Source organism: Lepidochelys olivacea (genome assembly GCF_965140295.1).
Source record: "Lepidochelys olivacea isolate rLepOli2 genome assembly, chromosome: 2".
Lineage (NCBI taxonomy): Eukaryota > Metazoa > Chordata > Testudines > Cheloniidae > Lepidochelys > Lepidochelys olivacea.
This window is the reverse complement of record NC_140412.1, coordinates 68,437,867-68,461,054: the sequence shown is the minus strand read 5'-3', so window position 1 is coordinate 68,461,054 and position 23,188 is coordinate 68,437,867.

Here is a 23,188-nt window from a genome sequence, read left to right as displayed (position 1 = left end):
TGTTGAGCCCAGTTCCCATATCCCAGGTGAGTACCCTAAGCACTGAGCTAAAAGTTACAAAGTCATTTCCTCCTGTTCTGTGAATGGTGCCTAAGTCCAGAAAAAAAATGTGGCAAAGTTTTTTTGGCAAATTGAGGTCAAATTTGCTAATAGTTTCTGGTTGACTGAAACTGCATTTTTGGGGGGAAATAAAAGATTCTTCCACAGACATTGCCCATTTCTAGTTACAGCACAGTTATCAAAAATACCATGAATTTCACCCCATCTGTGGCACAGGAAATAACAGTTGACAAATGGTGACCATTAATGGCAGACCCTGTACTTAGTTGTTTGTGATTCTTTCAGATTTCACAAACTAAACAGAGTTGATAAGTGTCAACCTATGAATGGAAAAATCTCCAGTGAGCACCATCTTGGACCCAAATATCTACGATTTTTGGAATGTTCAAAATCCAGGTAAAATTTGCGTAGCTTGAGCTCATTTCTAATACGGAAGCAATGCCCTGATATTCAGGAAGGGAAAACATGCCTGTTTTGTAGATTTCTGTTGGCTGGGCTTGGGGCTGACTTTTCCCTCCAAGAAAACTGTTACCAGTCCTCAGGGATAGGCTGGGTCCTACTTTTCATTATCTAGGGGCTCTGTGTACAAGCGAAGGAGAGCTAAAATTAAACCATACTTTGTCAGTTGCCATTAAGGCTTTCACATCTGGAACAAACCGTGCTTCAGTTTGCACACACCAGATATGAAATGTTATTGAATCACACTCATCTACCTTTTCCTTATGAACACAGTAACTATCTGAAGAACTCAGCAGGGGTGTTCTTTTTGATAATGTCTCTTATGTGAGATGCTATTGATCAGAGGAAATGGAGGAACTACTATGAGACAGAAAACCTAGACTTATTTTTCTCATTCCAGCGTTATAAAAAAAAACCCTTAAGATACAGAGCTAAGTGCAGTCAGATGCTAGAAAGTCACTAAGGTCTAAGTTTTCAAATGGATACTTTCATACTCAGAGAAATGGCAAAAACAGCCCATGAGAGACAAAAACATTTGGAAACTAGAAAACGTGCTAAAAGTTAATGGCAAGAACTTTTAAAGTGACCAGTGATTTTTGGTGATTTACTAGAGACACTTGAAAGGGGCCAGATATACAGAAATTCTGAGGATCCATACTGTGAAAAACAGGCCCCACACGTCTCCATTAACTTCCAGGCTACTCTCTACTCCTGGACTACTATGCTTTCTGCACTATAGGATTTCAGAGTGAAACTTTCTACAGTTATTGTTAAGGTTTCACTTTGCCCTGGAGCTATAGAACGGGATAGATGTGCTGGGGCTTCGAGCAAAATAACATTTAGTAATTTTCAACATGAAGATCTGCTTTGTCTGGAGCACAGCGGGGCCGGGGGGTGGGGGCGGGGGGGAAGAAAAGAGGCAACAGATCAAGGGAAAGTTAGTAGCAGTCTCCCTGCCAGGAGTTTGAGAGTGCTCTAAAGAGCTAGTGTTCTCCTCCCTTCAACCACTCATCAGCACTCCTTCTTCAGTCTGAAGCATAGAGCTGCCACAGTGCTCCGTGCGCCAATTAGGGAAGTGCACAGTTTAACACATTCAACTGCTCCTCCACTCGGCTTCGTGCATCAGGCTGAGCATAGAGCACTGATCATTGGAGTGCCAAATGACAAAGAACATGACAGCTGCTCTTTCCTACTGCCTGTAATACTGGTAAGTGAAGGAGAAAAGAAATGGTCAGAAAGGGAGCGGAAAAATGATGATACCCAGAGGTATAGGTCTTTCTCCTTATGACTATCTGGATAGAATGTGATCCGGGGTGTGGGGTCATTTTGTTTCAAGGTACCAGGAAATGTGTTATTTGCAACCATTGCTACAAAAATAGTTAAATATCATCGGTGGCAGCAAAGATCAAAACACTAAAATGGCTATGTGGAAACCCTTAAAAACAGCAGCGTTGGAGAGCCAGTATGGTGCTGGCAGTAGGGTTGTAGTGCCGGGACAATGGCTGTCCCGAAGAAGTGTGTGCATCTAATGAATAGCCACAGCAGCAGTGAACCTTGGTGGAAGACTGGTTCCAAATATTATGGGTCAAGTCACGACGCAGAGTCAGGGAACTTTTCTTTGAAAAAACTCTAGCCCAGTAACATATGCTGAAGGGCCAAACAAAAATTAACATTTGCTAACTATTGGAAGGAAAAACAATACGCTAGCACAGGCCATTCCATGCTGGGGTGAGAAGCAGAGGCTGAGATTTTATTTAAAATGTTCTACTTGTAGAAAGATTGATTAAAACCTGGGTTCTCTCTAAGAAAACGAGTGAAATTGTTTCTGCTGTTTGATCAGTACGATCTATCAGGAATCCTAGAAAGATACCATCTGCCCTTTCCCAAGTAACCTACATTACTAGTGAAGAGAAGAATCAGACTACTTAAGATGGGGGGAGAGGTAGATACTCTGGAGGGTAGGGATAGAGTTCAGAGACACCTAGAAAAATTGGAGGATTGGGCCAAAAGAAATCTGGATGAGGTTCAACAAGGACAAGTGCAGAGTCCTGCACTTAGGATGGAAGAATCCCATGTACCGCTACAGGCTGGGGACTGACTGGCTAAGCGGCAGTTCTGCAGAAAAGGACCTAGGGATTACAGTGGATGAGAAGCTGGATATGAGTCAACAGTGCGCCCTTGTTGCCAAAAAGGCTAATGGCATATTGGGCTGCGTTTGTAGGAGCATTGCCAGCAGATCGAGGGAAGTGATTATTCCCCTCTATTCTGCATTGTTGAGACCACATCTGAAGTATTGTGTCTGGTTTTGGGGCCCCCACTACAGAAAGGATGTGGACAAATTGGAGAGAGTTCAGTGGAGGCCAACAAAAATGATTAGGGGGCTGGGGCACATGACTTATGAGGAGAGGCTAAAGGAACTGGAATTATTTAGTCTGCAGAAGTGAAGAGTGAGGGGGGATTTGATAACAGCCTGCAACTACCTGAAGGGGAGTTCCCAATAGGATGGAGCTAGGCTGTGCTCAGTGGTGGCAGATGACAGAACAAAAAGCAATGGTTTCAAGTTGCAGTGGAAGAGGTCTAGGTTGGATATTAGGAAAAACTATTTCACTAGGAGGGTGATGAAGCACTGGAATGGGTTACCTAGGGAGGTGGTGGAATCTCCATCCTTAGGTTTTTAAGGCCTGGCTTGACAAAGCCCTGGCTGGGATGATTTAGTTGGGGTTGGTGCTGCTTTGAGCAGGGAGTTGGACTAGATGACCTCCTGAGGTCTCTTCCAACCCTAATCTTCTATGATTCTACCCAGACAGGGAAAAAAGTTCATACTCAGCTTTGACAAAAGGTTTTAGAGCACACAATAATATTCAGGCAAATCACAGCTGGTCGATAAAAACAAGCTTAACTCAACAAAGGCTGATTTATAAAACATTCATTCATTTCACTCCAAACAACTCCTTTTCCCATTTACACAGGACTAGAGGTACCCAAGATTCTTCAATACTCCTTCCAGAGCAGGTTCTTAGGTCTTGGAGTTCCAGCCCTTTTCTCTTCAAACTTCTCTTGACAGAGTCTTTCCATTGTATCCTCGGTCTTCCACATCCTTTCTTCCTATCCACTACCTTCTATGCTTTCTCCACTGGTCATCCTTCTCCCATTCTTATCTCATGTCTAGCCCACCTCAAAAGGATGCTCTCCAGATTATCTATCATTGACAGTCCTGGATTCATCTTGCCCCTAATTTCCTCCATGCGCACTCCGTCTACCCTTCTCTTGCCTGGCATTCTCCTCAGTATATTATTTTCTACTACTTATATCTTTTTTCTCCCATTTTCATCAGACCCACCATTTCCAAACCATAGAGCAGGCAGGGACAAACTCACACAGCAAACACTTTTCCTTTCAGTTTGTTACTTAATTGCTGGTCTCGTACTGCTGCCACCTTTTTCACTGCTGCCCACACACATTAGGTTCTTTTTTTAGTTCTCCAGATCTCTCTCTGATGGCATTAAGTGTACTTCCCAAGTACACAGATCATTTCTTCTGCTTCAACTTCTCTCCTGAATCTTCAAACAACAGCTCTTCTCCCACCTTCCCTACTTGCATAAAGTTTGTGTTTACCATCAAACCATAGTCTTCAAACACAGATGGCTTCTTTGATCCCATGTTTACCAATTCTGCTCTTCTGTTAGCCAAAAAGGGCTAGATCATCAGCACACATTAGTTTTCTCTGAGTATGTCTGCACTGTAATATAAGCCCAGGGTTAGTGGGACTCGAATCACCTGACCCTGGGTTAGACAACCCAGGGTTTGAGCATCTACACTGATTGTTAACCCTAGGTTAAGAATTTTCTAATCCAGACTCAAACCTGGGGTTCTGGCATCTACACTGCAGCATGCTGATCTGCATCCAGCTAACCATATTCCAGACTTTTTAGCACCCTCTCGAAATGTGGCCACTTTAGTTCTTTGACCCTGGCGCAGTGTGGGAAAATTTGACTGCCCTCCCTGCACATTACAGGAAGTTTGAACATCTTGCTGAGCACCATTTTAGTCTGTGTGCTCCCAGTAATTGGAGCCAGAAATATGGAGGAGGCACCATGTGGTGAACTTCTCTTGCTTGCACTTTCTCTCCTGTTTTAGAGAATAGGCAGAGCTTCTGTGAGACACTAGTGGACATTTTGGAAGCATCTTCTGACCTACTGATGGTGCCTGACAGAGTTGATGATGAAGGAGGACAAGGAGGCAGATACAGACATGGTAGACTCAAACAGACTGATGCTGCTCATGACATTTGTTATATGCTCGCCTATGCATTCTAGCACTTCTGGCACAGGGCCACAAGCACAGGCTGGTGGGACCAAACGACCATGTAGACCTGGGATGACCAGTAGTGGGTCCAAAACTTTTGCATGAAGAAAACTACATTTCTGCAGCTTTGTGCATAAAGACACACAGGAGGGCAGGTATGCCAGTCCAGAAGCTGGTAACTATAGCCATGTGGAAGCTATAGTTTAGTAGTCTGGCTACCCAGACTACTAAAGAGTCATTACCATCCAGTTTGGTGTTGGAAAGCTGACTGTGGGTAACGTGGTGGCAGAGGTTTCTGAGGAATCAGGCATGTGGTTTACCCCAAGATGGTGGCTATTGAAGATATTCCTTGAAGTAAGGGCTGACATTGAGAAAATGGGGTTTCCAAACTGCACCGGGGCCATTGATGGGAATCATGAACTCATGGTTTGTCATCCCCAAGGAGCATAGGAGTACATAAACTTCAGTGGGTACTACTCCATTGTTATGCTGGACCTCATTGTCCACTGAGGGCAATTTATGAATGTCAATGTGAGCTCCACTGGAACAGTTCATGATGCCAGGATTTTTTCACCAATCAGGAATTTACATTCATAGACAGGCTGGGACACTGTTTATGACAATGTCATTTGTTGGGAATAGAGTTACTGTCCCCATCAGTATCTGGGGCATCTTGCATGTCCCTTTTGCCTTGGCTTATGAAACCGTGCCCTGAGATCAGAAAGGCAAAAAAAGGTTTAATTACACTTATAGCAGGTGTAGAATGGTTGTTGAATGTGCTTTTGACAGTTTTAAATCCCATTGGAGATGTCTACAGATGCTATCCACATTACTGTGGCTTGCTGCGCTCTTCACAATCTTTGTGAAGCAGACATGAGCCATTTCCTCCTAAATGGACCTAGGACAGTGAGGGGCTGCTGAACTGGTACCCTCAGCCAGAAAATGCAGCTACCAGAGCTGGAGCTTAGTGTACCTGGGCAACAGAATGGACTTGCATGGCCCAATGGAAGAGGAGGGATAGTACCTTAATGAATGTGCCTGGGGTGGGAGGAAAGGGGCTGATTGCTTGCGGAGGCTTGCGGATGGGTGGAGGGTTGGTTGCCTGGCAATGTACTTATGAATGACCCGACCACTTATCAAATGGGGGGCAGGTGAGTTGATTCACAGTGTGGCTTGATGTAAGGAAGCAACTGATGTAGCTAATTGTAATAAGGCATAGCATTTACATACAAAATTCCCAGTTGTCCCATATCATGTGTTTCTATGTATTATTTGAAATACACGTTGTATGAGGAGATGCAGTGATAACAATATTTTGTTTCTGATAACATAAAAAAGCTTTATTTATAAACATTTGTTAGAAAAGTACAACTTTAACTCATTGCTAGGCAGCTGCCATTACTACAAAACCCCAGTAACAACAAAACCTTTAAAATAATCACCAAAAAAATAAAGTGCAAGAACAAGTACAAACTGTGAAACCATGTACAAGGCCAAAACTCCCCTACTGTTGCATCGCCCCTGTTCTCCTTTCCCTTCCTTCCACATTTGCTGCACACTTGATGCTAGGAGAGAAGGGTGGAGGTGTCCACCTGGGAGGAGGTCAGTATGGATAACCGCATGGGGCGCCAGCAGCTCATAGGGCCCAAATGCACAAGCCACCCAGCCACACTGTTCCTGGACTGCACAGAGGTACCACGGACAGGACGCAGGCTGTGGTGCCGGTACTCTTGAGGTCATTAGTAGTAGCAGATGCTCAAACAGTTCTTTCTGCTGGGCTCCTTAATCCTCTCTTAGTCACTGTTCCTGTTCTCAGTCTGTATAGACAGCCTAAGCCTTTCCTTTTGCCATGCCTTTCCCCTAGCTGTAAGTCCCTCTCTCTTTGGTACTGAATGTGCTTGTTGGACCTGTCCAGCACTTCCACTAGAAGTTCATCACGGAAACGCTTCCTCGCTGAACAGTCAGTGAAGGTATGTTGACCCAGGCTTCTTCTGCAGTGTGGGCAAAATGTGTAGTTACTGCACTCTGCAGAGGTTGAGAGGCCTGGACTAGGACACAATACAGATGGTTATTGCCCCACATAGCTCAGTGCAGGAGCACAGAAAAAAAATCCTTGTGGAATTTTAAGGACATAAAATGTTACTTTTCCAAACTGAACTTCAGTACATTGTGAGAGAGATGTTTCAGGCCACAGAAGTTCCTTGGACACAGCCACATTGAAAGAAGTGCCAAGACAATGATAAGTTGAAAAAAATTACAGCTGCTTTTTTCCCCCCTTGAAAATTGCAGAACAACTTGGGATGGGGTGTGGGGAGGAGGGAAGCAGTTGGTGGCTGAGCTACAAAAAGTTTCTCTATCATTTCAGGCATTCCACATTTTGGAGGACATAACAGTTCTAGTGGTGCCAAGCTGGCAAAGACAGATAGTATTCCAAGTTGCCGGTGGGAAACCAGCAGTATATGGTCTAGTTATTACTTACTTAGCTCTGATTTGAGTGCAGGGGACTGGACTAGATGACCTCTCAAGGTCCCTTCCAGTCCTATGACTCCATGGTTGTTTGAGTTCAATGTTTCACACCCCACAGATTTTGTAGAGTTAATTTTGATATATTTGTTGTAACATTCATGTGCGTAACGCGTGTTCTATTTGTGTGTGTGATAAATGAAGGGAGGAGGTAGCTCCCTTTTATGGACACCCAGCCAGCCAGTAGCCACAAAATCCCTCTTAGTTGCTGTTCTCTAATTACTTTACCTGTAAAGGGTTAAAAAGTCTCACTGCTATACATAGGTAAAAAGAAGTGAGTGGGCACCTGGCCAAAAGAGCCAATGGGAAGGCTAGAACGTTTAAAAATTGAACAAAGACTCCCCTTTTGTCTGTTGTTCTTCTGCGGAGAGGTGGACAAGGCAGAGCTATGCCGTAAGAAGCTTGGGCCAGGTATGTATCATACCTAGGAACTTACTCATTTAAAACCCCAGATATGTAAGTAGATCAGGAAATGTCTAGGAAGACGCAATTAGGTTTATCCCTTTTATTTTATTATGGCTTGTGGATGACTCTGTGCTAACCCCAGGTGTTTTTGTTTTGCTTGTAACCTTCAAGCTGGACCTCAAGAAAGCTATTCTTGGTGCTTAATCCTTGTAGTTGTTCTTTTAAAATCTAGCAATAACCTGAGCTCCCAGATGTATTTTCTTTCTTTTTTTATTAATAAAATTTACCTTTTTAAAGAACAGAATTGGATTTTTGTGTCTTAAGAGGTTTGTGAACATGTTGTTTAATTACCTGGTGACAACAGCTGATTTCTTTTTTCTTTTCTTTCTCGGCTCTTCCCTGTGGAAGGGGTGAAAGGGCTTGAGCGTACCCCACAGGGAGGAATTCCCAAGTGTGCCTTTGTGGGCTCTCAAAGGGGTTCTGCACTTGGGTGCTGGCAGCATCTACCCATCCAAGATCAGAGAAAAGCTGTAATCTTGGGAGTTTAATACAGACCTGGAGTGGCCAGTATTAATTTTTAGAATCCTTGAGGGCCCCCACCTTCTGCACTTGAAGTGCCAGAGTGGGGAATCAGCTTTAACAGTGTGAAAAAAAAATAATGCCCCCCAGAACCTCAACCTTAACCCACCATACACGAGACTTTAGAAGAACAGAGAATGTCTGACAGGCTTATTAGCTTTTTAACAAATGTTCAAATAAAGTTGCCATGAAATTAACAACTGTCGTGCATCTGTGAAACTGTGACCTGCTTTGTTACCATTAGGCATGATCGTTTATACTCTACAGTGTACTACAACTAGAAACCATTGAGCAATGATATCCTGCACTGAGTAATTACTACTCCCCAATTATCAGGTGGCTGAATTTATCTTTTATCCAGCATTTTTTTTCCTGTGCTAAATAGCAAAGCTCAGTCTATTTCCTATGTTGTTTTGTGACAAAGAGCTGATTTTAGCTAGCTAAACCTAATACATCACAGCTGCTAGTAAAGGAAACCGACAGACGAGCAGTTCTGAAGATCAACTTTCTGAGAGTCCAAGGTCTTCTGTGAAATGCAGATATCTAAGTGTGCTGAGTTAAAATCTGTTATACTGGACCTGCAGATAAGAAAAAAAAAGTTTCATCATTTAAAGCAATTTTGGTCCCATGCGTGATGTAGGGAGTAATTGTCTCAGTTCCAGCCGAAACTTTCCTAACTAGAAGACTCCTAACTAGAAAGTCTCCCATGAAATTACATGTAAAAAGGAGTCAATTTACAACTATTTTCTCTCTTTTATAACAACATGACGGTTACTCAAAGAGAGTATCACTGGCATCGCAACATTCATCTAAGCATGTGTAATGCTGCCATGTCAGAAGATGCACTTCATTTCCATGCCTTGTTACTTAACTAAGTCTGTTATTGGCCACAAAGAGATTTTATTATCATAAATATAATTCTGATTTTCTTTTCTGTTTTAAATGGATACATTTGGGACTCATGAAAGTGAGGGGAAAAGCAGCAGTAGCTTAAGGAAATGCTGATGTCAGGCAGGTGCAGCTGTGGAAGCTTCTGCCAGCATCTCTGCTAAAGCAGCTGAATCCTGACCTGCAACAACTCCTGCTTTATCAGTCTTTAAGCTAAGAGCACCCCCAAGTCTGCAAGATCTTTGGGGTACTTTTACAATTTGTTGGTATAACTTGTTGGTATTTTGGTACAAAATGGCCCCGGGGTCATTATAGTAATCTTATCAATAAATATATTACAACAAGGTTACCTTCATTGATGCCCTACCAGCCGGCATTAGTATTGCCAATCCCAGAAGTTCCAACATCACAACCCATGTTAAGGGCTTTCCCTTCATCCTCCCCGGCTCTTGTCATGCAGACAGAAAGCAGAAGACCAGAAGTCCAAAGTACAGGCAATGCAATGTTTATTGGGGTTAATCGAGCAAGCATATCCATAGCTCTGTATGCCACAGAGCCTTCCCAGTGTTCCCCTTTCCCTTCCTTAGCAGGCATAATTATACCTGCAGTGTATGCCCTTGGTCCCACCCCTTAGCATTTATGGTCATGTTCCATTTTGGAGGGTCTTGGTATCACCTCTTTTGTATCCCAGGGGAGACGTAAGGAGTAAGGTTGTGTACTTGCCAAGGCCAGGCTTTTCTTTGGTTTTAGTGTTTCTTATACCTCCCCCCACACCCCGCTTGCCCCTCCTGACTGGTTGTCTCGGGAGAGGAGTTGAGGCAGGATTGTCCTTCAAATGTACACTCGTATACTAAACTCCCACTCTACCCAGAAACACTTTAGTGCTCTCTCTTTTCACCCCATCTGCTCGTGGGGAGATGTAACACACAGTGTCTTTGTTCACACATATTAGTAATATCAAAAGTCAAATGGAAAAGCATGACCCAAAATTCTATCCCAGGCAAATATACAGGCCTGACTACTACGCTACTTAACAACTCCTAGCAACCCAGAACCAATACGTCATGCGATTGCTCTCTCCCCTCCCCCAGCACAAAAAGATGAAATCATGGTTTTTTTTGGAGGGGGGGGGTCTATATTCTGATTTTTGAACTCTCTCTGCCCAGGCCACAAGTGTCAATTAGTATTGCCAGCTCTCCCAAATGTGCCGTGAGTAAGGAGATTTTGGACCCAACACTCCTACATCAACTATTAATGCACCTTGTTAGCCTCACATCACTTTTCTGGTCCACCCAATACCTAGACACAATTAGCTTTGCACAACCCCTTCCTGCAGAGCCCCACCTCTGCTCCTCCTGCAGCTCAGGAGGCTTTTCACCCTCTTCCAGATCTGAGAGGGGCAGCTCTGGAGTCTTTCCCCTTCCCTCCCAGGGCTAGGGGAGAGGAGCTGCTCCAGCTGGGTTCCTCTTCTGCCCTTTCCCAGGCCTGGTGTTGCAGAGATGTGGAGGGAGAAGTCGGGAGAAAGAGAGAGAAGGAGGTATAGAGTTATCCAAGCTTCTGGGCTCTTTTCTGTTCCCTTCTCTCTTTCCCCTGGGGAAAGTGGTACCAGCTGTTCTCTGAACCTCCGCCCCATCCCAACTCCTAAAAAAGCTTAGATTGGCTGCTGTTCCCCAGGAGATGGGGAAGGACTCTAATCAGAAGCGGGTTTTCCTTTTGGCAGTTTGAAAGTTGCCTGAAAACTTCAGCTTTTCCTTTCTCCGGTAGACTAACTGCAGCAGGGGCCAACATTCATTAATGACAATAAAATCACAACAGTCATTACCAACGTCTGGTCTCAAGTCTAAAGAGACCAAAAGCAAGGCTGTAATTTTTAGAAGCAGCCACTGATTTTGAGTGCCTTTCATTTTGGCTTGAAGATACCTTTGACCTGATTTTTTAAAAAGATGCTGAGTGTCTGTTGCTCCCACTAGCTTTCTTGGGATCTGGGGATGAAAATCAGAGGCAAAGATCTCAAGATGGACATGCAGGAACTGAGATGCCTCTAATTCGTGATTACATGTAAAAAAAAGAGTGGCCAGTCTGTTATGATTTTTGCTATTTTAGTTTACTTACAAAGTTAAGCCTCTATTGTGCAATGCGCTAGGTGGGGGATCTGATGCCCAGATGGAGCTCATTGCAGGACCTTAGAAAGAAAAAGGCAGACATGTAGTTTTAGTAATTCCATTGTACTCTACTTAACTCTGAAAATTAGTTGGAAAGCATCTTGGTTTTAGCTAAGTTAGTGAGATAAGGCTCACAATATACATGCTTGCCACATGTGTTACTGAAAGTGTAAAAAGCCAAAAAAGGGAAGATTTTCTGTTCAATTTTTGTGAACACTGATTTCCCGCTTAATGGATTTTTCACTTGTATTTGTTGTGCTATTTGATTTATTAGAATTTTCCTGCTGTTTCCTTATCATAGTGTGATCTTCTACAGGGGAAAAAAAAGCAATTTAAAACTTATTGTGACTTGAAGGCAAATTATGCTAGAGCTAGTAAGATATCAAATAGAAAATACACTTGCATTTCAAATGGTCAATTTGATGGAGTGAAGCTAGTTTACATACCAAATGATACAAATGGCTATTTTATGTCCCAAAATAACCAACATGTTACAAGGAGCTCAGGGCACCTGTTTAAATTGCCATTTTCCACATACACAAATATAACCACTTAATGTATACAGACAGCTGAAGTAAGCACAGTGAACCAAATTTGTAGGAAGTCTCTAAGATTAGTAGGCTAATTAAAGTAATATTTCATCATGAAAGGAAGCGAAAAAGCAGCAATTAGCCTAATGCTTTTGCTACTCAAAAGAACGATTCAAAATGATGATTTTTCTTTCATTCTTTCATTTCCCACTTATCATTGAAAATAGATTCTAAACTTATTAGCCAGATCCTCAGCTAGTGTAAATTGGCATAGGTCCATAGACTGCAATAGAGCAATGCTGATTTACACCAGCTAAGGATCTGGCCCCGTGTACTTTGTTTTTTGGCAATTCTTTAGCAAGAAATAGAACAGAGAAAACATTTCACTGAGTTAGGAGAGTCAGAAAAAATGGAACTAGAAGTGTTTCTATTTCTTCCAAGACTAGATCTGTGAATGCTTTCCTTCCTGGGAGTGAGGGATCACATTTCTTCACTTTGCCTAGAGTTTAGGGCAGAAAAGTCATAATTACTGGGCCAGATCCTTATGCCTACTCTTTTATCTTATTCCTTTCCTAGGAACTGCTCTTCACCGTGGAAGGCTTCATTGCATAAAACAAACTGTTTTAAAAAGCGACATGTAAAATTTACCACCTTTACTCCAATAACAATAAGTCATTAGGGGGCGTGCATTAAATAGGGGTTTGACACACTTTTGGGTGGCTGAAGACACTCTGCTTTCAGCTATGTGCTCTACAATTCATTGACAGTGTTCCCAATAATCTACTGTTGTGTCTTATTGATATAATAGAATTTAGCTCATATTCTAAGCCTTGCTGGCTCTGCTTCACTAAAAGGTGTAGAAAGCCATAGAAACTTACTTTGGTAACTAAAGTGAGCATATAGAACTGAATATACATGGGAGCAAAGCAGATCTGTTTGTTTTTTCCAAAGTAGATTTGCATTTTGGATGAAATTCACTCCTGTGCAAAGATCCAGCAGAAGGCATATAAAACTACTGATATGTCACTTATTAAGCCCTATTTCTTCAAGAAAACTTCAGGGTTAGTAGAAAAGCCTACTGTCCCATGCATATGAGACCAAAAGGTAAGTACCTGCTGAAATCCTGCATAGAGTTGCTCAACCTCTTCTGGGACTCTGTTCCAGAAAATATCTATTACTAGTTTTATTTTTTTTGCAGGAATTTTCTGGGGTTACTTTTACCCTATGGGCTGATGATAACTTCAAGGAAATCTACTTGCTCATCCATAATTATTAGCACTGAAACTGATGTTATAAAACAAAAGCTATTTGGGTGTATGCATTTGAATTAGAACAAGTTGGAAGTATTGCAAGTACATGCTACATAAAGTCAGAGACTTTGAGAAAGGTCAAAGTGGAAGAGTACTTAAAAAGGCACAGTATCTTGTATCTTCTGACAGGAATAGTCAGTGAAGTGAGGGATAATAAATGAAAAAATAGCATTTAAATATAATTTGCCTTGCTGTTATCTGGCTTCTTGGAATATGAGAATGCTACTTCACTTTCTCTGTGCTGTGTACTGTGGAAACAGAAGTCCACCCACTGGGATCTATTACACCTGCAAAACCGTTCTTCTAATGGTGAGTTGTCTGTTCAATGTTGTTCCAAAGTACGAGTAATACAGATACAGTATTACAAATCTGGAAGAATTTTAATGGAATACTAATGTTACTGTGATTTCTACTGGAGTATCTTTACATTGTGTATATAACAGACACATTCATACTGTAAAGCATTTTACATATGAAAATTGTCTCCTACAACTGTCTGTATATATGCTTTATGTGTGAGCAATACAGATTAAAAATCAATTTAATCTCTGCCTCAGTGAGGAGATTTCTCTGTGAAAATCCTGAACTGTAAGAAAAAGTGCAAAGTAAACTCTAGCTCCAAGTCTGAGATTAGAAGTTGATTTTTAGATGAAATAAGAAAAAAAAAATGAACATTTTTTCATCTAAAGCCTATCAGGGGAATTCATCCAATTCAGCTTATCTTCGAGATTCATTTAAATATAAATACACAACCAAAGAAGAAACAAACATGGTTCTGAAAGTTACATTAGATACAACATGACTAGAAAAAATGTATTAAATGCTGACATCAGAAATACTCCAGGTTATGAGAACTGGTGGTGTACAGAGATTTTGCTGAAGGAGGAATGATTTATTATTCCCATTTGATATTTCTCAAGTCAAAACCAATAAAATGATCACCATTATTGTCTGATTTCCTGCAGCTCTCTTCTGAGCAGAATCCTAAAAAGATTTCAGACTGATTTAAAAAAAGAAGACAGGAAAATGGTAAGCAAACTGTTTTACATTTTTCTAAGCAGCGGCCTTCAACCTTTCCAGACTAATGTACCCCTTTCAGGAGTATGATTTGTCTTGCATACATCCAAGTTCCACCTCACTTAAAAGCTACTTGATTACAGATACATAAAAATACAAAAGTGACACAGCACACTATTACAGAAAAAATTGCTTACTTTCTCATTTTACCATATAATTATAAAATAAATCAACTGGAATATAAATATTGTACGTACATTTCTGTGTATAGTATATAAAGCAGTATAAAGTATAAACAAGTCATTGTCCATATGAAATGTTAGTTTGTACTGGTTTCGCTAGTGCTTTTTATGTAGCCTGTTGTAAAACTAGGCAAATATCTAGATGAGTTGATGTACCCCAGAAGACCTATGTACCCCTGCTTGAGAACCACCACTTTAGAACATGCCTTCTCCATCGATTTCTTAGTTAAAGCATCTAGCAGATTAATATTGGGAAAGCTTTTCTTCATTAGACTATTTCAGACGGTGTAGACCCTCTCAAATTAATGGAATTAAGACAAAAGATTGGAGCTCTTTAATCCTTACCATCTCCTTTTGTTTGTTTGTTTTTGAGGGCTTGTGTTTTTTGTTTGAGGACTAGGATCTTCACTGGAAAAATATTACATCCTTCCTAAAGACGTGTTTATTCTGCAAGGCCTTAAAACAATAGGTCTCATTCTAGGCGTCCCTCGTGACCTCAGGGCAGCCCTACAAGTGGCCCCTTGCCACAGTTTCCCTCTAGGGTAATCCAAAAGACTCCACTTCAGGGTCTTATTTAAACAATACCCATCTTGGGGGCCAGTTTATTTCAACAAGATAGTCCAAAACAAAAGGCCCCAAACACAGTCCATATAACCCCAGTATGCATAGTCCTTGTTTTCACCATACCCCAATGTCTTTTGTCCCTAGGCTCCTTATCTATCGTTTTCCACCCCTGTGTCAGGACAGCAACCACAGCCCTTCCTTCTGGGGCCCAACCCGGCTCTTCCCAGTGAGAACTCCAACAGCCTCTTTGCTGGGAGCATCCGTGCTGTGGGAACATCCCTCACTCCCCTGGGACCTCAGACTGTTCCTTGGGGTCCAGGTCTCCAGCAAGGAGACATCAGCAAGAAAGCCCCTCCGCCGCTCCCACTTCTTTCAGCCCTCTCTGGCCCTTGGCTCCACCCAACTGGCTCTAAGTCAGAGAGAGATCTCCCACAGCTGCTGCTGCCGCCAACTTTGGCCTTCTCCAGCCCTGGCTCAGGGACACCAGCTAGCAAACTCCTTTTGCTTCTCTCCTGCCTTCAGTCCTCTCCCAGGAACCACCTTCTCTCTCTGGCCATGCTCATCTCCTGTTCTTCTGCCTGACTCCTGACTGACCTTTTATAACCCCCCTGGTTTTGCTCATCTTTCTTAATTGGCCTAACTGGGAGCATCGGGTGTGGAACAGGAAAGCTGAGACCTGTTTAGCCAGCTACTCTGTTGTCTGCCCATGAAAACCAAAATGATTTTAAAACAAAGAATTATCTAATTTAACTCACTCTTCTAGGATTCCCATTGCCACCTCTCTTACTTCTGGCCATCTCAGACCTTCAGCTCTCTGAGACACGGACTGTCTTTATCGTTATCTTGTGCAGCATGGAACACATCATCAGGGTCAAACAAAAAAGCAAACAATTTTGGCCTATTGTCTCGCCAGTCCAGGATATCAATGTCAGTAATCAGAGAGAGACTGCCATAGGAAAGGTGACAGATGGGCTATATCAAGGCAAGGCTCAGACACTGATCCAGTTGAGAGCGTGACGAATACCCAGAGAATGAGTGATTAGCCTGTGAGAACACAGACCCACATAGGCTATGGCTGCACTATGAGCTAAGGGTACGATTCTCCTACTACCGTAATGCAGAAGCACGGGCCGTAGTGGCGGAGGCATGGCTGAACCGGTTGATATATGCTTGGTACTGCTAGGCTGGCCTCTGCTGCTGCTACCTGTGCTAGCGTGACAATGTGACGGCGTCCCTCCGCCCGCACCGCTTCCAGCAGCCCCCATTGGCCTGGAGTGGCGAACCGCGGCCAGTGGGAGCTGTGATCGGCCGAACCTGCGGACGCGGCAGGTAAACAAACCGGCCCAGGCCGTCAGGGGCTTTCCCTGAACAAGCGGCGTCCCAAGTTTGGGAAATACTGCATTAAGATAATAAACTTTTCAGGGCAAGGGCTTGCTTCTGTCTGTACATTGCTTAGAACAACGTGGTCCTGATTATAGCTCATCAGCTGGAAGAGAAACACTCATGCCCATTACCAGTGCCTTTGTACCAGGGTCCTCTGGCTCCTGCCTCTGTTCTGGTCCACAAACTGCTCAGAGACCTTCATGCTGGTCAGACACCTTGTGTAGTTTATTTACAATATTGGTACCCACCAACTTCATACTCTATATAGTTCTGCTCCAACAGTCCTAGGGAGTCCCCAGCTCCTGCAACAAGCAGGGAAGATCAATCTCTCTCCTCCCCCTGCTGCCTGCTTTTCCACCCCCTTTTAGTGACTCTTTTGCCTAGTAGTAGCCTTTGTCTAATGGCTTAATTAGCCTTCCAGCTTTCCTCCACCCACAAATTAGGCACAGCTTTGTTTAATCAGCTCCATACTGTATGGATTGGCACTGCTGTGACCAGAGGGCTGGGTCCTGTGTTCTTGCCCAGCACTCTGTCACAGCTCTACATTGAATTTTTTTAACTTCCCTGGCCCAAATGTAGGAGCAGGATTTTATATTTCTACTATAAGAATTAATGTATGATTTGATCATCCTGCCAGCCACCCTTTTTGAATAGCAGAAAGGAATGACCCTCTGGGACATTGGTAGAAACGCATCTAACAGACTGCCAGTGTCTTACTGATGTTAAGGCAGGGACAGACCAGAACAGTCCTTATGAGACAAACGGGAACTTAAGCCGCCAACTTTGGCCTTCTCCAGCCCTGGCTCGGGGACATGTTCTCATTCTATTGCAATAAGTGTCAAAAAGGAATAAGGGGAAAAGGGAAACATAAAATTAAAATCCAAACATTTATGAAATTTCAAAACTTTCTGTTTTGAGAAAAAGTGGAAAACATTTTTTACAAGGCTTTCCTGGAAAGTATTTGGCTTTCATAAAAGGCCAATTTTAATTGACAAGAATTTTGAACAAAAAATTATGACCATCTCTTCGCTTCCTCTCTCATATATGACACATACACACATCAATGAACTACAAACTGATAATGCTCTTGGAAATGACTCGGCAAAACTGCATAACAGTTAAGGACAGGAAGTAGAAAAATATTTGTATTGGAATTCCAAGGGAATTCTAGATATAATGTAATTACTGTGCCCAGTATATTAATGCATTTGACTTATCAGAAAGAACAAATTGTAATAACTACAGTCTGCAGCTGTCTCCTAGGGTACCAATATAATATGAGAATTACACACTAACAAGGTCAGAAAGCCAATAGATTTTAGAAATGTGTGTTGTACTTTCTTCTATATTGTGCAATTGATTTACTGACAGAGTCTTGCCCACAGCAAGACTTCTTATAAAGCTCCCATGATTAGCCTTTGCAGCAATAGTGTGCTCAGTGTTGCTTCACTTTCTATAACCTCCTCTTGTGTCAAAGAGCTTGCCTGATTAGTGACTGGATTTTTGTCTTCTGCTGTATTCTAGGCCCCTACATTTTTATAAATAGAAAAATGGCATGTTTTTCACACAAAAAACTCTGCTGCATGACTATCAATAAAAATATAAATCATCATATTTTCATCCTATTTGGAAAACCTAATCTAATAATTGAAGCCTTCTCATACCTCCATCCTTATCGTGACACCTACTTATATAGATACATACGCACACACTTTATTAACCTCCTGTTGTGATGGAGATTTCATAGGAAGTTGGATGTCATGAAATTTTCTAGAGTTTTTTTTACCACAGTGGCCTCCATTATGCAAAAACTTAAGTATGAATAACTCATAAGTATATTTGGAACAAATTAGTTCTCTAAAATAAAATCAACTTGATTTTCAGATCATGATTCATGAACAATTACAATAAATAGTTTCCTTCCTGAGACTGAGATATGCACCAGTTTCCAGTCACACAAGCAAAGAAAGTGCTTCAAATAAGCATTTAAAAATATGTTTGGAAAGGACTCGAGCAAAGGCTTTGTCACACAAATTGAATGTGTGGGGGCGGTCAGTCCCCACACTGAATCAGGACAAGAAGGAGTTGACGGTCTGTCCTGCAGACAAAAGCTGAAGTCAGCCCTGTCCTGCTACACTCCACCCAGCCCTTCCCTTCAACGTCTGTCATAATATCAAGTCCAAAAAGAGGCCCTTCCAGCCTGAGGGAATTAAAAGGGGTAAGCAGAGCTCCTACGTGGGTTGACCTGACGGTAGGATATTGGATCTGAGAGACCTAGGGAGTGAACTGAGCAGCCTTGAGCTGAAAGCCCTATGAGCAACCAAGCCCAGAGTGAAGTCTCAGACTGGAGGGGAGGTGTGTTAAGTTGTCTTACAGACCATTTGTTTGTTAATAACATAAGCTCTCCCCCCCAAGGGAATAATGTTGATCCTACTCAACCCATATAGATTGCTCATGCTGAAGGGACTCATCTCTTCCAGGAACGAGACAAATATGGCATAACTCAAGTGAGTCAATAAATACACACATGTATGTACACAGAGAGAGAGAGAGAAAACACACCTATCCCCTTGGCAGCAATGTTCCCTTTTCTAAAATTACCCTAAATAAAGGAAAAGTGTGACAAGGAGATACTGATATCAAGGGTAAGGAGAAGTGTCCACTGAAAAACAGCACGGTACTAGGACAGAAGCTCTGCCTCTAATCCCTGGTTTCAGGACCCCAGGCAGCAGTTCCAGTAATAGAGTGGACTGGAAATCCCTTCTTCTCTTAGTAAAGTCCATCTGGCCATATCTGTAAACTAAGTAACAAATTAGTGCTCCAAATTTATTTACCAGCAGTACAAAGACTTCCTGCAGGACTGTACTACCACAGTAGAGGATGTAAGGTGAGCCTTCTTTCTTCTGCAGTCACAGGTACAAAGTCATATCTGGCATAGCTATTCTGTATGGATTCAGCGAGTTTAAGGCCAGAAGAGATCATTAGCTCATTCAGTCTGATCCCCTATATAAAACACAGGACATAGAATTTCATCAAATTTGGGTTTGACTCAACCATATCTTTCAGAAAGACATCAAGTCTTGATTTGAAGACTTCAGGAGATGGAGAATCCACTCCTTCTCTTGATAGTTTGTTCTAATGGTTAATCACTCTCACTGTTAAAAGCTTGTTCTTTTATTTCTAATTTAAAGTTGTCTGGCTTTAAGAAGAAGCAATGGCTGGAAGTTATGTCTTTTCCCACAGACTAAAGAGCTCTTCAGTATATGCTATTTTCTCCCTGTGAAGGTTCTTATACATTGTAATCAAGTCATCTCTCAATCTCCTTTCTGATAAACTAGACAGATTGAGCTCTCTCAGTCTCTCTGTAAGCCATTTTCTCTAGTCCTTGAATTATTTTTGAGTCTCTTTTATGCCTCCTCCCCAATTTTTCAACATCCCTTTAAAAATGCGGACAGCAGAATTATACACAATATTCCACTATCCAACTCACCATTGTCGTATATAGAGGTAAAATCACCTACCTACTGTTACTCACAATTTCCCTGTTTATACATCCAAAGATTGCATTAGTCCTTTTAACACAGTATCATACAGAGTCACTGCTTTTCAGGATACAGTCCTCCATTCTGTTGGCATGACCTACATTCTTTGTTTCCAGATGTATGATTTTGCATTTAGCTGTATTTAAACACCCCAATTTACCCAGAGATCCAGATTGCTCTGTAAAATTGCTCTGTCCTCATCATTATTTACCACTCTGCCAATCTTTAGGTTATCCATAAATCTTATCAACTGTTCTTTCTATATTTGCTTCCAAAATTTGAGAAAAATACTGAATAGTCGAGTGTAGTACAGAACCTCAGTAGAAACATCCTCACTTAGTGATGATTCCCCATCGACAACCAGGCTTTGTAATGTCAGCTAGCCAGTTATGAATCAACTGAAAGTGCTTTATTGATACTGTATAGTGCTAATATTTTAATCAGAGTATTGTGTGGTACTAAGTCAAATGCCTTACAAAAGTTTATTATATCTATGCAGTTATCTTTAATTGACCTTGTATCAAAACATGAAATCAGGTTTATTTGACAAGAACTGTTTTCTGTGAAACTCTAAACTATGCCAGCACTTTTCTTTTTGGAGATGCTAAAGTAGATCCAGAAGGGCTATTTGGTAATTGAAAAATGCCGAAGATAAGCTTCTGAGGTCATGAACTTCCAGCATAGTATTTGCAACTGACTGAGATTTTAAACAGACAATGTTCCAGGGCTAATTATCCTTCATCAAGTAGATTAGGCTAGAGATCAGCACCAAGAATATTATTAAAGTGATCAGGCTGTAGGAGTGATGTGTATATATATGCAAAGTCTTCTGGTATGCTACAGGTTTCAGAGTAACAGCCGTGTTAGTCTGTATTTGCAAAAAGAAAAGGAGTACTCGTGACACCTTAGAGACTAACCAATTTAGGTTTCCAGTAGGTTTCCGGTATAGGGTGGTGTTTATGTGACCATTGTCGGCAGGAGAGTGAGTTTGTGTGTGTGTGTGTGTTTTTGGGGCGGGGGTGTGTGTGAGAAAACCTGGATTTGTGCTGGAAATGGCCCACCTTGATTTTCATACACATTGCAAGGAGAGTGGTCACTTTGGATAAGCTATTACCAGCAGGAGAGTGAGTTTGTGTGTGTGGTTTTTGGAAGGGGAGGGGGGGGGAGAAAACCTGGATTTGTGCTGGAAATGGTCCATTTTGATTATCATACACATTGTAAGGAGAGTGATCACTTTAGATAAGCTATTACCAGCAGGAGAGTGGGGTGGGAGGAGGTATTGTTTCATGGTCTCTCTGTATATAATGTCTTCTGCAGTTTCCACAGTATGCATCCGATGAAGTGAGCTGTAGCTCACGAAAGTTTATGTTCAAATAAATTGGTTAGTCTCTAAGGTGCCACAAGTACTCCTTTTCTTTTGGTATGCTACAGCGCATCAGTGGATAATAAAATGTCACCAGTTCAGCTACTAATGGGAAGACTAATCAACTCTAGCTTACTCAGCAATTAAGGACTATTCAAGACTCATAGTTCAGAAGAAATAATACTGTGTAAAGAAAAACAAAAAAATCAGTTTTGATAAAAATATCATGCCGTCTTCCATCACTTGAATATGTCAATACAGTGATTTCATGACAACTGCAACACCTATGAATGGTGCTAATGAGACACCATCGAAAGAAAAACGGATCCAAAAATCTGACCAAGATATCAGAGAAACACCTTGGTCCTGATTCTCCATTGCCTTGTGTCAAATATAAAGGGAAGGGTAACCACCTTTCTGTCCACAGTGCTATAAAATCCCTCCTGGCCAGAGGCAAAACCCTTTCACCTGTAAAGGGTTAAGAAGCTAAGATAACCTCGCTGGCACCTGACCAAAATGACCAATGAGGAGACAAGATACTTTCAAAGCTGGAGCGGGGTAGGGGGTGGGAACAAAGGGTCTGTGCGTGTGTGTAATGCTTTTGCCGAGAACAGATCAGGAATGCAGCTCACAACTCCTGTAAAAAGTTAGTAAGTAATCTAGCTAGAAATGCGTTGGATTTCTTTTGTTTAATGGCTGGTAAAATAGCTGTGCTGAATGGAATGTATATTCCCGATTTTGTGTCTTTTTGTAACTTAAGGTTTTGCCTAGAGGGATTCTCTATGTTTTGAATCTGATTACCCTGTAAGGTATTTACCATCCTGATTTTTACAGAGGTGATTTTTTTACTTTTTCTTTAATTAAAATTCTTCTTTTAAGAACCTGATTGCTTTTTCATTGTTCTTAAGATACAAGGGTTTGGGTCTGTGTTCACCTGTAGAAATTGGTGAGGATTTTTATCAAGCCTTCCCCAGGAAAAGGGCTGTAGGGCTTGGGGGGATATTTTTGGATGGAAGACATCTCCAAGTGGGCTCTTTCCCTGTTCTTTGTTTAACACGCTTGGTGGTGGCAGCATAGGATTCAAGGACAAGACAAAGTTTGTACCTTAGGAAGTTTTTAACCTAAGTTGGTAAGAATAAGCTTAGGGGGTCTTTCATGCAGGTCCCCACATCTGTACCCTAGAGTTCAGAGTGGGGAAGGAACCTTGACACCTTGTACTTTGAGGAGCCATTTACACCTGTGAAGAGTGAGCACAAAGTGGGTGCAAAATGGCATCTCTGAAAGGTACAGGCAATGGAAAATCTTAGAATTCACATCCTGAGGCTGCAGGTACAAATGCTGATTACAATTAGCCTGTAGAATTTTTGCCATCGTTGGAAAGAGAAATGAGACTTTAAAGCCAATTTCTATAAAGAATGTACTTTAGGATTCAATCAAGAAGTTAACAAATTCTTGTCACTCAGGCCAATATTTTCTAAAGTTTATACTGAGGTACCAAAATCAAAATTGCTGATCACTTTTGCTGATCCTATTGCCTTCAGTATATTTATACTTCTGCTTGGGTAGCTAGGATTCTCCTTGGGGAAAGGAATTCCTCTGAGATATACATTTATCTCCTTGTCTTCAATCTCTGCTCATTACCCCAAGGTAAATTTAGGTCATGTCACCACATGGCTTCAGGACCTATTGCAACAGCCACCAGAACTGGTGAGCTCTTTTCCCATTTTGATCCACTTTAACCACTGGCTATAACATCGCTACCAGCTTCCACTTCCTCTTTATCCTCTTTGCTAAAACCCTAATATGTGCTTTGGCATTTTCTTGCCTGGATTGCTATAGCCTTTTTCTTTCCAACC